This window comes from Alexandromys fortis, unplaced genomic scaffold, assembly GCF_014885135.2.
Source record: "Alexandromys fortis isolate MF-2015 unplaced genomic scaffold, M_Fortis_MF-2015_v1.1 scaffold_20, whole genome shotgun sequence".
NCBI lineage: Eukaryota > Metazoa > Chordata > Mammalia > Rodentia > Cricetidae > Alexandromys > Alexandromys fortis.
Window position 1 is genome coordinate 7609821 of NW_026067903.1, and position 14010 is coordinate 7623830.

The following is a 14010-nucleotide window of genomic DNA, read 5'->3' on the forward strand; positions in this document are numbered from 1 at the left end:
CCTCACATGAACGCATGCCTGCACACACGTGTGCAGCCATACACATACAAACATGCACAGACACACACACACCAGAAGAACCTTAGCCTGGGAAAACACCAGATTCTGAGCAGGAGCCTTGAGCTCACAGATAGGCTAGTATTGCTTTTTTTTTTTAAGCTCTATTTGGGAAGTATGTAGATTTCACGTAGTTATAATTCACAGACACCTGTGTGTATAGTTTTAACTGATAGACCGGAGATGTATTTCCCAATGGCCTTGTCTAATGGTCCTAAATTACATTTGTCTCCTTTACTGAGGAGACGATTTAATTGTCTCTTGGCAGTGAGACATTATCTGAAAATTAGTTCAAACAAGTTCAATGAACACAGACTCGTTTTTCAACCTCTTATTAATCATATTCCGAAAAGAAGTGAAATTGTCTGCCTGCGGCATTTCCAAATTCCTTTCGGTGTAGATTTTGATGCTTGTTTGAAATTGCTTGACAGAGGGAAGCCAAAGAAGGAAGCCTGCTATTTACTGTTTTAGTGCCTAGGGAAGCTGCAAGTGTCCCACGATTAAACTACTTGAAAAGTCCTAACGGCTTGGCACAGACACTTAAGAGAAATTGAATTGGGCCCTGGCTGGTAATCAATTTTAAAAAGCACTAATACTGAAAACTAAAATCACATTTGCCCATGTGTCTATCTTCCAAATATCTAGCTAATTTCATGTTTTACTGCCTCTTAAAGAAACTGGGGCAGTGGGAGGAGACAAGAGAGACAGCTCAGCCAAAGAATGTGCTTGCAAGTATGGGGACCTGAGTTCAAATCCCAAGCTCCTACATGAAAACAAACTCTGTAACTCTAGTGCTGCAGACGGCAGAGACAGGAAAATTGCTGGGGCTTGTGCGTCACCAGACTAGTTCCAGGTTCAATGAGAAACTCTGTTATGCACAGGGGCATGCATATCCTACAGAGAGAGAGAGAGAGAGAGAGAGAGAGAGAGAGAGAGAGAGAGAGAGAGAGAGAGAGAGAGANGAGAGAGAGAGAGAGACAGAGAGAGAGAGACAGAGAGAGAGACAGAGAGACAGAGAGACAGAGAGAGAGATTAAAAAGGACAACTTGGAAATGGAGTTGAGGTCCTACAGTGAAATCCATCACTGTTGATACAATGGGTTAGTAAGCATTCTTATGGGATGTAAATTGGGAACATTTCCATGAGAGAATCTGTCTCCAAAAGAGAGAGCATCACTACTGGCCATTGAGTGGCTTACCAAGTGCCCTTCCAAGGACAGGCTGGACCTCGCCCCCTCCGTTACCAACTTCACGTTTGCCTCTGCCACACCTCCGTGCTCATGCAACATCCAAGCGATTGGGACGCAGCCTTTATAGTTCAATAGAAAAGTCCTTGTTTGAAAAACTAAAGCATCTGCATAACCTTGGCCCCAGAGGCACATTCTCATTTGCACCTCAGCAAGATCTGCTTTGGAGCCACCTGAGGTGGGGAAGGCAGCAGCATTTGCTTCCCCTGGCTCACAGCAAGAGCGGACCAGGACCTGGCGGACTAGGACCTGCCAGGGCTCTTGGCAGCCGCGCTCGGCGTTCTGCAAGCTCTGGGACTGGAGGCTGGAAGTCAGCTGCAGTCCCAGCCGCCATGGGAGCACGACATCTGTGGGTCACTCTCAGGCTAGCTAAAGCTCTTCTGACCCTGACTGGGCTCACTAAGATAGAAGTGGAAAGGATAATGGCTGATGGGGGTGCGAGAGGAGACATTTCTGCAGTGGCATAGCTGCTGGGTTTTCACGTGCTCTGGTAAACAGCTCCAGTGAACTCACTGGGCCGTTTTTTACAGCAGAACCGTGAGAGTGGAAGGGGATAGAGACCAGCAAGAGGACGACGGAAACGAGGGAAACATGGTGGAGATGTGGCAGGAATGTCATCAGAATATATTATACACATGTATGAAAATGCCATAATGAAGGGGCTGGAGAGAGAGCTCAGTGCCTAAGATGTTTGCTGCTCTTTCAAAGGACCCAAGTTCAGTTCTCAGCACCCATAGCCAACTATAATTCCAGCTCCAGGGAATCCAGCACCCTCTGCTTGCCTCCCTGGACACCAGGCACACATGTGGCACACACATACATACATACATACATACATACATACATACATACAGGCAGGTAAATCACTCATATACATAAAATAAAATTTAAAAGGCTTTTAAATTTTTAAAAGTGTTATTTATTATTATCAGTAGTATAAATCTGTTTTATTAAGATATAAATTAGTATACAAAATAATTGATCTCCTTATAGCATTTTCATGCAAACTTCCTACTTGTTTGATTCTACCCCTGTCCCCGGTCTTCTCCCTTCTATGCCAAGCCATCTTCCCATCGAGATCCCCTTCTACCTTCTAGTTTTCCCCTTCCTCTTCCATATCATTTGTGTTCTATTTCCTTCCCCTAAAGCTTTTCTCCTCTCATGAGTTTTTTTCTAGTCCCTGGCCTTTTCCCACACGTGTCTCCATATAAATGCACAAAGATGAGAGCTAAGATCTGCATGTGAAGACATTCAGCATTTTGTCTTTCGGAGCCCAGGTTACTTCACTTAAGAAAATATTTTGCAGCTCTATCGATTCTTTGCATGGATAAATTGCAAGGAGGATTTTGTGCAAGGCCTTGGGTTTAGTGGAATCGCCTGCAATGACTTCTGAAGCACTTCACACAGAACAGCCCCTCCTTCATGTCATTTGTCTCCATTCTGTAGGGATGTGACATCCGTGACTTCACTGGCTTGTTTGGTTTTTCAGACATGGTCTCACTATGTTGCCCAAATCAGTCTTAAATGTCTGGACTGAAGTGATCCTCCTGTCCCCAGCCTCCCTTCAGGTGCTAGGACAACAGGAACACACCATCACTCCTGGCCTGTGATTCTTTTTCCATGTGACAGCTCTCACCAGAGAGAATGGCACCAAGTGGCCCATTGTGGGATTTTTTTGTTTGTTTGTTTGTTTTGTTTGTTTTTTTGCTTTTCCTCGGGGCTGCCTAAGCAACCTAAGCAGGTCCTGTCTTTTTCTCTGCTGAGACCCAGGGCCCTCACAGCAGCTCTGGCCTCCCCTGGGAGCTACTCATGGATACAGAATCCCACCCAGCCCCCACATCAGCCTCAGTGACACCTTAATGAGCTCCCCAGACATTTGGGGTGTGTGTACATACAGTTGGATGCCACATGAGACTGCCTGGCCAGAGCTAGCTCTCTGGTCTCTTGGCTTCTTCTGAAAGTTGTACAATACCACTGCAGGGTTTCTCTCCCAGGGCAACCCCGACCATTCTGAATCTCTGAGCACTCCTGGATGGCCTCTCTTTGGTGCCCAGGGACAGGGTAAGGAAGTGGTCATGGAGTGATAGGATTTTTGGTAACACAGACACAGAAGATGGACTTCAGAATAGAAGAGAGCTAGCCTGCCTAAGTATCTTTGGCTGATGCCTTTAAAATGTGCTTCCTGGGTGCCGGGTTACAGCTCAATCAGTAAAGTGCTTCAAATGCAAGCATGAGGATTTTTGTTCCCCAGAACCCACACTTAAAAAGTCAAGTGTAGTAGTACATGTTTATAATCCCAGCCCCAGGGAGGCAGAGACAGGCAGACCCTGGTACTTGACAGCTAGTCAGGGGTTCCAAGCTAGTGAGATTCTGTCTAAGATAAGTCTGTGGCTTCCTGAAGAATGACAGCCAAGACTGACATCTGACTTTCATGTACACACATATACACGTGCACACACAGGTACACACATGTACATGTGCACACACAAGTACACATATGTACACATCCATACACAGAGGTACACACATATACATGCACAGACAGGTACATGCATGTACACAGATACCCACATGCACACACAGGTACAAAACATACTACATAAAATCAAAAAGCAATATAAATAAAACTGTGTAAGGGGGTGGGGGTTTGAGGGAGACTTATCCATGTGTCCACAGAAAGGGCCCTTCTGAAGCCAGGCTCTACTCCAAGCCAAGACACCGAAGGCATTCAAGAGTGGTTATGGTTGAGGGCATCGTCCTGAGCAGAAGATGTTGGGAGTCCAGGGAAGAACTGGAGAGAGGCAGTGGAGGGTGCATATACATTGCATACTTTTTGAAATGTAGAAAGAATGAACATTATTTAAAAGAGTGTGGTGTGGTGTTGAATTGGTAACTTGACAGACTTTAGAACAATCTGATAGAAGATCTTCTAGGCACGTCTGTGGAAGGCTTATCTTGAAATCATTGATTAATGTGGGAAGACCTGCCCACTGAGGGCGTCCCCATTCCCAGGCTGAGATCCTGGACTGTATAAATGAAAATGAGCAATGGCATGCATTCGTCTCTCTCTGATTCCTAATTGTGGGCATAACATGATCAGTGGCTTCAAGCTCCTGCCTCAACCTCCCTGTGGTGATGGATTAAACCCTCTAACTGGGAGCAAAAATTAACCCTTTCTTCCTCCAGAAAAGGTATTTTATCATACAACAGAAGAAAAAAACTTAAGACAAATGTAATTTTATCTAAAGTTATGTATTGTGGGGACTGGTGCGTGCTGAACAGGCACTCAGCTGCAGAGCTGCAGCTCTTGAACCCTGGTGCGTGCTGAGCAGGCACTCCACTGCAGAGCCGCAGCTCTTGAACCCCCATGAGCCATTTCATCTCAGAAGTCTCAATCCCACCAATTCCCAACCTCAGGACTGTCAGAAATTGCAGAAAGTTCAGTGGTAGCAAAGTAGGTTAAATCAACGAAGGCAAAAGACATTCCAGAGGGGCCAGAGAGATGTCTCAGTGGTTAAGAGCATTGCTTGCTCTTCCAAAAGTCCTGAGTTTAATTCCCAGCAACCATATGGTGGATAACAGCCATCTGTAATGAGATTTGGTGCCCTCTTCTGGCCTGCAGGCAAACATGCAAATAGAACACTGTATACTTAATAAATAAATAAACCTTTAAATAAAAAAAAAGGCATTCCAGAACTACAGCCCTCTTTTCACAGCCACACTTTCTGATGTGCTGAGGTACCGCAGCCCTTCCTCTAGAGGCTGCCTGCTGCTGCTGCTGCTGCTGCTGCTGCTGCTGCTGCTGCTGCTGCTGCTGCTGCTGCTGCTGCTGAGACAATTCCTACAACATCTATAAGTGGGAAAGGACATCTTGCAGACCTTAAAAAAATAGCATCTGTCACTCATGGAGAGATCCAGAAAAATACAATGCGCCTGTCATGTGCCTGAGTTTGTCTTCTATTTCATAGACAAAGCCTGGACAATCACTGGTACATTATCTTTGACATACATGGGCTGTGTGTCCTCAGATTATATCATGAGAGACAATACAGAACAATCTAATACAGTACAATAAACAAAACAGAGCTGGGGACATAGCTTAGTCAGCAAAGTGCCTGGAGTTCACTAGCCAGTCAGTTGTCTAATTGGTGAGCTTTGGGCCAATGAGAGACCTTCTCTCATGCGCGCACACACACACACACACAATAAGTAATATATAGAACAGTGCAACACAGTATCGTATTGGATATACATTGCCTGTCTTGGTCCCTTTCCTTGTTGCTGTGATAAAAATACCAACAAAACACCTCGGAGGCCTATCTCTCAGAAGATACTATATCCTGTTAAGTTGTCAACCCCACAAAGATTCAATGCACAATATTTTCATTTTATAATAGTGCAAATGTGATATGCATTCAGGAGAAGGCAGAATACTCCAAATTTTGAATTTGAGTGGATTGTGATATTTAGTTTCAAGACTTTGTGAGCCACTGAGTGGCAGCAGTGAGTCACAGTTCCCCCTCAGCCCAGATCCACCAAAGGAGACAACCCGCATGGCCCTGTGCTGTGTGGCTGAGATGCAGTGCCCACTAGGAATTCTGATTCTTGCTGGGTTCACCAATAGGGTTGGGGTGGTACATAGGATGGATGGAAGTCCATTGTAAACAGGGGTGCACTGTATACAGCTCAGTACAATATAATACAGTAGAGGGTGGACTGAAGGGCTTACCTTGCAAGCAAGAGACCCTGAGTTCAATCACAAAAAGCTATATTTAACGACCAGGCATGGATTGGAAAGATGGCCTAGTGCTTACGAGCACTTACTGCTCTTCCAGACGACCTGAGTTCAGTTTCCAGTGCCCACACTGCGTATCTCACAACTGCCTATAATTCGAGCTCTGGGGAATCCAACACCTCTGATTTCTACAGGCATCCGCAACCATATGTGCAAAAAAAAAAAAAAAAACACACCTGTATGCATGCACACCTGCACAATACACAAAAGAAAACCACAATATAATATAGAACCATATAAAGCAACACAAAACAGCAAAACACGGTGTGCCATAAGGAGGTGGCAGTTCAGTCCCTCACCTCACCATGCAGCATGACCTAACACCACACAGCATCATCACATGGCTCAGCACAACACGATATAGTATTGGCTAGTATTCAGGTGGTCAGGATATGATTCTGATTCTGACTGTGAGGAAGCCCGTGGAATACTGCACAGCAGGAGGGACCACTTCCAGAGTTGATGGCAAGCAGTGGGGGAAAGCGGCACGCAGAGCTCCAGCCCCACCTTGTGTCTATGTCAGCTGCTTCAGCACCACTCTGTGCTTCTGGGAATGGAGCCTGTGCACAGGATGATACAGTCTTGGCATCTGAACTCCCAGATGCCTCTCACACTAGGTCACCTGGCCAGTGCTCACTTTTCCTATCCCTGCTTCCTCTCTGTGCTGATGAACCTTGGAGATACCTAGCCATCAGCAAATAACGTTGGCCCCTTTCCTGTCTCTGAAGCATGCCTTGGGCCTTTTCCTGCTGTATTAGTCAACTTTCTCTAGAGAAGCTGAACCAACAAAAGAAGCATATATTATAAAATGGATTTATTAGATTGGCTTACATAATGTGCACTGGGGCACTCCAGCAATGGCATTCTGTATGCTGTAGAAGATGAGACTTGATATCTTCCCATCCATATACCTGAGATGCTTCAGGGCTGAAGGTTTGAAGGATTCCTGGAGAGCCGCTGGTCCCCAGCTTGGCATCAGAGTGAGAGACGGCAGCTGCAGTGACGGCAGTGGTATAGATGCACTTGTCAGCAAAGACAGGTGGGCAGGCAAAATAACACTGCTTTTCCCTGGGGCCTCTATATCTGGACTCTGCTGCAGGAAGGTGCTGCCTGATCAGAGGGGAAGTCTTTCCCCTCAGTTAATCCTCCCATCAAATGGCCTCACAGACTCACCCACAGTGCTGTCCCCTAGTCGATTTCAGAGCCAGTCAAGATGACAACCACTAGCAACCATCACACCTGTCAAGCCAAGAGCTGTACAGCCTGAACCTCTTCTGTGTCAACCCCAGAAGTGTTTCTGTCCTACAGCTATGGTGCACTCGCTCCTCAAACTAAGCACCAAGCCTCCCCAGCCTGTGCAGAGCTCCATGCCTCACTTGGTACGTGTTAGAATGCGACCACTTACCATAGCTGGCAGGATTTTTCAGAAGGAGGGCTCCATCCTTTGGCAGTATTTATGAGGCTGTCACCAGGTGATGCACACACACTCACAAAGATAAAAGGGCCTCCTGCCACCTCAGTTTTACAGTGAGCTGTGAATGCAGACAGCTTGAGCTACATAGAGAAATCCTTCTGACAGGGGGATCAAACGAAAACAACTTTTCCATGTTTATGCACAGTTTCATCTCAAAAGTCATCCAAAAAGAGACTCTTCAAGACATTGCCAGCTCCAGAAGAGACTCCGCTAGTCATTGGGCTTCGAGCACTGCACTCCAGGCTCTTGTCCCATGACAGGGATACCTAAGTGACTCATCTGGCTCACTGAGCACAGAGCCCCAATGATGGAGGAAGGTCATTGGTTAATTAAATAAAGAAACTGCTTGCCCTGATAGGTTAAAACATAGGTGGGAGGAGTAGACAGAATAGAATGCTGGGAGGAAGAGGAAGTGAGCTCAGACTTGACAGCTCTGCTCTCTGGAGCAGAGATGCCAGGCTCCGCTCTCCCAGGCAGTTCCGACCCAGGATGGACGTAGGCTAGAATCTTCCTGGTAAGCACACCTTGGGGTGCTACAAACAATTATTAGAAATGGGCTAGTCCAGGTGCGAGAGTTAGCCAAGAAGAGGCTAGATAGAAATGGGCCAAGCAGTGTGTAAATGAATACAGTTTGTGTGTTGTTATTTCGGGCATAAGCTAGCAGGCAGCCGGGGTGCTGGGGACGCAGCCCCGCCGCTCCATCTACAACACCCCAAGCCCAGAATCACAAGCCTGTGGCCACACATGGCAGATTCCCGGAGTTTTCAGGACTGCACAGATGTTTCTACCACATCTGGCCTATGAACCAGAGAAGAAGCCGAGGTCTCTGCCCTCTACTTCCATACCTGGATCGCCAACCTCCCCACAACTTCCCCTGGAGCAAATGAGCAAGCTCTTGTCAAAAAATGGGTTGCAACCTCTGGTGGAGTTCACAATGTCCCTGGACCCTAAACACCTCCCACCAGGGGATTCCTACTTCAAGGGAAGTCTTAAAAGAAAGTTTCTATAAACAGGTAAGAGTGGTAGCTCAGAATGGGGATCCATGGTGCTCTACAGCAAATGCCCTCTTCCCGCTTCTGTGTCCAGGATGCTGTCAAGGTATAACCACAGAGCTGAAGTGTGCTGTCTAGAGCACCATGGAAACCACAGCATGATAAGGCCCATCCCAGAACATAGGCAAGACCCTTATAGGATATGCTTGTGGGGTTGCCCATGGAGGTCACAAATAAATGGCTCAGATTTATTCCTTGGGCTCTAAATGATATCCAGGCTGCCCTTCCACAGATCTACATCTATGACCAGAGTATTGGCACAGCCTTAACCCTCTCTCCTCCAGCCTCTGCCAAACAGACAGATGTTGGCCCAGCTCACAAGTCCGACAAGCCTAGATGGGCCTCTGAAGCTTACTGAATCCACTGGACAAACGAGGAATCGCCAACTTGCTCAAAGAGGTATTCTCTGAGTAAGGATTACAAGGACAGAGTGCAGCCACTAGGCTGGGTTCAGCTTCTTTCTCTTTCCTGCTCATTATGACAACCTCACCTAGGAGAAGCAGGACAAGAAGACAAGAACATGGAGGCAGTGCTATCCCAGAGCAGAAACATCTCAGCCCTGAGGCTACTGGCAACCCAGACACATGGCACCAACAAGATCTTCACCCAACTCATGAGTTCCCTCTGCTCCCAATACCTGGCCTGGTCTTAGTTATAACAGAAAAGCAGTTACAGAGGTGGAGGAGAAAGGGGACAACAGGGTGACAGGGTTGTAGAGCATCTGCCTTGCACAAATTCCTGGGTTCCATTCCCAGCACCCCTCTAAGAGAAAGAAAGAAGAGCAAGGGAGAGAAGGGGAGAGGGCAGAAGGTAGGTGCTCTAGCAGTAAGCTATTCCTGCTAGCATCCTTTTTCCTCCATCTTTGCAAGTGTTTGTCTACCATAACTGAGACTAGGAAGCGGATGGTGGGGTGGGGTGGGATAACAACATATGTTTTCTTTTGTTTTTGTTTTTTATTGTTTTTATTGAGCTATATATTTTTGACTCCTCTTCCTTCCTCTACCCTCCTACCCTTTCCCATGGTCCCCATGCTCCCAATTTACTCAGGAGATATTGTCTTTTCTACTTCCCATGTACATTAGATCCATGTATGTCTCTCTTAGGGTCCTCTATGTTGTCTAGGTTCTCTGGGATTGTGAATTGTAGGCTGGGTTGTTTGCTTGTTTGTTGTTTTGCTTTATGTCTAAAAGCCACTTATGAGTGAGTACCGAGGTCAGGGCTGGGGCTGGTAGGACACTCACCTGGCAGGCACAGAGCCCTGTGTTCAGTCTCACACCTGTGATCCTGCACGTGGAAGGTAGGAGCAGGAGGATCAGGAACTCAAGGGCATCCTTAGCTACATAGTGGGCTTGAGGATAGCCGGGGCTCTATAAGATCGTCTCAAGAAGAAGAAAGGAGAAAAAGGGAAAAGGAAAACGGGGGCTAAGAAATATTCACTTTAACGCTCTCGATAGTTGAGTTTTTCTTCATGTGCTCCAGGTCCACCTGGGGAGACTGAACCTCAACCATGGATTGCCCTGTAGACAATCCTATGGGGAGTATCTTTGATTAATGATTGATTCAGGAAGGCTCAATCCATTGTGGGCAGTGCCACCCTTTGGCAGGTGATCCCGGGTGAAAGCAAGCTGACTAAGTCAGGGAGGGCAAGGTACATACGATGAACAAGCTTGACTGTCCGCTTGACTGCATCTGCAATCAGCTAAAACCCAAGCAGCTTGGCAACGTGTGAGGGAATTTTTTTCTTGATTGAATCATTTGACATGGGAAGATTGGCTCTGAATCCAGACCATTATGGTGGATAGCTCCACCCTAGACTTGGGCCACACCTTCTGGTGCCAGCCTATGTGAAAGACATGGAAGAGCAAGCATTTGCTTTTGCCTACTTGCCCTCACTCTCACAGGTGAAGGTCATCGATCTTGCTGCGGAGGCATTCCTTCACCTGTTTTGGAACCTACTTCTTTGGGGTTCCAACACAGACTGAAGACCAGATGAGAAATCAGCCTTGTGAACTGAACAACTATGGGATTCTTGTGTTTTTGAACTTTCCATCTTGATATAGCCATTGTTGGACTAGCCAGACAACAACCTGTAAGCCACTCTAATATATCCCATATATAACACAATGTTAATATATTGACTGTTCTGTTCCTCTTAAGAACTCTGACTAATACAATACCTCTGTGCGTTTCTACAAGCAGTGTGAGAGGATGCTTACCACTCTGCAACCTCAAAATTGGCCCAGTGGAACGCCTGCATCCATGGTCCCTGAGCAGAGCGGGACTAGCCTGCCTGATGAGAAGCCACTGAAGCAGGATCAGGTGTAAACTCTAAGCTGTACTGATTAGAAGGGGGCACTGCCAAGAGCCTGCCTCTGGGATCTCTGATCCCACAGTGGGCACCAGGAAGCAGAGCCCACTGAACAAAAGAAGCCAAGTACATGCTAGGGCCTGTTGAAGAGCAGGTTTAACAACAGAGAAAGTGAATTAAACAACGCTCATCTCTGTCCGCTTTCTGAGGGCAGAAACATTATTAAGAGCAGCTACTTCAAGCTCCGGCTGCCCTGACTTCCCCTTGAACTGTGAGTCAAGTTAACTCCTCCCTTCCTTGAGTTGTTCTTACCAGGTGTTTTTAATCAATGATCTTGCACTCTTGGCTGTAACTCCTCTGAGTGGCCACCTGTGTGTCAGCTTTCACCTTGTTGTCCCCCCCCAGGCCACCTGCTGTGGTCATCCACCAAACAAAGGAGGCTGCTGGGGCTGGGAGAGGATGTGGGTGGGGAACAGAGACAGCCCAGTCCTCCTTCCTCTAAAGCTCCTTACTTCTGTACTCGACTGAACTAGACGCTGCCTCCTCGGGCTAGTGGCCACGGTCTCTTATGGACCCCCTATTGTCCTACAGGGCACAGGGGCAACAAAAACAGTCAGGTCCAGGCCAGTCATGTAGCTGACAGAGACTAACTTCACACTGACAGCAAAACGATCATCAGATAGAGGTAGCCACTTGCCCGCATGTAGGAGGAAGCTCATGGCCCACCACCAGTGCCTACAGTGTGAACATCCCTTTCTCACTCACCTAGGGTCTGCCACTGTGGCAGAAAGAGCAGAGAAGGGAGGTCCCAACTCTTAGGGCTTGGCAAGCCCTCTTTTTTTCTGAGCACCTCATCAGACATCCCTTTGCACCTAGAATGTCAGCATCAGACAGGCTGGCCTCTCAGGACTAGAAGGGGTACACAGCTCAGGACAGAAACAGGAGAGCAGGGAGGTGTCTCCTCAGCCCAACTGACCCAGCACTTCTTCTCGTGTGCTAAACCTTAACTCTAGGCCACTCTGTAGGGATCTGTGTTTCTGTAAGACAAGAAGGGGCTTTTCCTGGGGGCACTCTGACACCCAGTGGCAGCTCCCAGAAGTGGCATCTGCCTGGAGGAAGAACAGAGAGTTAGTGCTGGAGGGTCTAGGCAGAGAAGAAACCCTTCCTCTGCTACTTCCTCCAACCTAACTTGCAGTAGACGCGTGCTGAGGGCTGGTTTGGATTCTGGTCTGAGGGATTCTCAGAGACTGCAGAGCTATGGGGCTGAGATCCTTGGGAACCACAGGCCCAGGAGAGCAATGGAGAGGCTAGAAGGGAACCTGTATACCTTCTACATGTCTGGGAGGTGAGACTATAACACGTAGAGGAGGAAACGAAGGTAAGAGGCCATGATCATCCAGGTCTAGAAGAGCAATGGAGAACTGAGTTCAATACCCGCTAAAGTACACTTGCCCCATTACGGTCCTTCCTGCAGATTCTGCTGAGCAGGTTTCATCCTCCATTAGGTGAATGGAGGCAGCTTCTGAAAAGGGACTGAACCTGATCATAGAATCTCCCCACGAGTATCCAAGGCTCAGCCTTCCCCTGCCCTAGAAACCCATCAGGTACCTACGTGATGGACTTGGCTGCTTAACAACACCTCTGCCTTATGACCCACTGCTGGTGACTATGATTGCCAAGCTGGGCTGGACCTCCCTGAACTGCCAGCTTTCCTGGGGGCCAAGGTGAGTGACCTTGGTTTGCATCTCACTGGACACTGGACAGGTGTCTTTATCTCAGTGGGAAGGAGGACAGGGCATGAGTGGGGGGGGATTCTAGAAGCATCAAAATTAACATCTGAAAGAAACCAGTTGCAGGAGATAACCATACCCACCCCACCTCCACACACACTACCACCACCACTGCCTTTATTCTAGACTGTGTACAACAAAAAGCTGCAGGCACAGAAAGAACGCAGGATGTGTGACAGAGTATTGCCATGCATGCACAAAGCCCTCAATTTAATCCCCTAGTAATGAAAAAGAAGAAAACATATGTAAATGGCCCATGAATGGTCACAGAACACACACACAACACACAGACACACACAGTCTCTTTGGAGGCTGCTTCTGGCTCCAGCTCCAATCAATTCCAAGCTTGGAAATGTTTCTTTCATTTAACAGTCATCTCCTCTTCTGTATCTCTGCCCAAATTCTTGTTCAGAGACAAGAGAACCTGGAAACTTTGAATTTGAATCTCCACTTGTAACACCCAGAGCCACTTAAAGCCAGGGCTGGGCACTCATCTCCTTCCCACTGGCTGGGAACCTAGGAGAGGAGGAAAGCCATGGTTGGCAGGCTTGGGGCAACCATGTCCACCCAATGTCAGTCCTTTGTAGAGCTGAAACAAGGTGAGAAAAACATCTAAGAGAGGACATTCACCCCATGCCTCAGGAGAAGGTATGTGGGGGCTGGGAACTTCTGGGCAGAGGAAGGCGTGTGTCTGAAGCACTAAGCAGGGCCTGGGTTGGGAGCCAGAAGCACAAGAATCACCTACATTCTCTGTGAAAACGTACCCGACCCCAAGCCCAGACCCTAAGGACTCCGATTTGAGATCTTTAGGACGTGGCTGTGTGCTGTTGTTAATACACGTAGTGGACAACTCAGCGTCCTCCCACAGGTACTCTCCATAATTTCTTTTAAGACGCGGTCTCTCGCTGGCCTGGAAGTCACTAAGTAGGATAGGGAGGCTGGCCTCAGGGAACTGTTTCTGTCCACTCAGCACTAGAGTTACAAGAGTGTACCACTGTATCCAGCCTTTGGACATGGGTCCTGAGGTACAACTCGGGCTCACATGCTTGCAAGATAAGCACTGTACTAAGCTTTGGCTCAAACTGACAAAGTCCCAACCCCCCTCTTTCATGGGGGGAGGGGGGGGAGACCAGCAGTTCACAGGTGATTTGTGCTACTAGTTTTACTGATCAGCAATGTCAAAATCAACTGTCAAAATGAAGGAGGTTAATACAAACATGACCTCCATTAAAAGTTGAGAATGGTGAAGATCATTTTAAGAAAAATCTGTGCTTGTGTGTAATCAAAC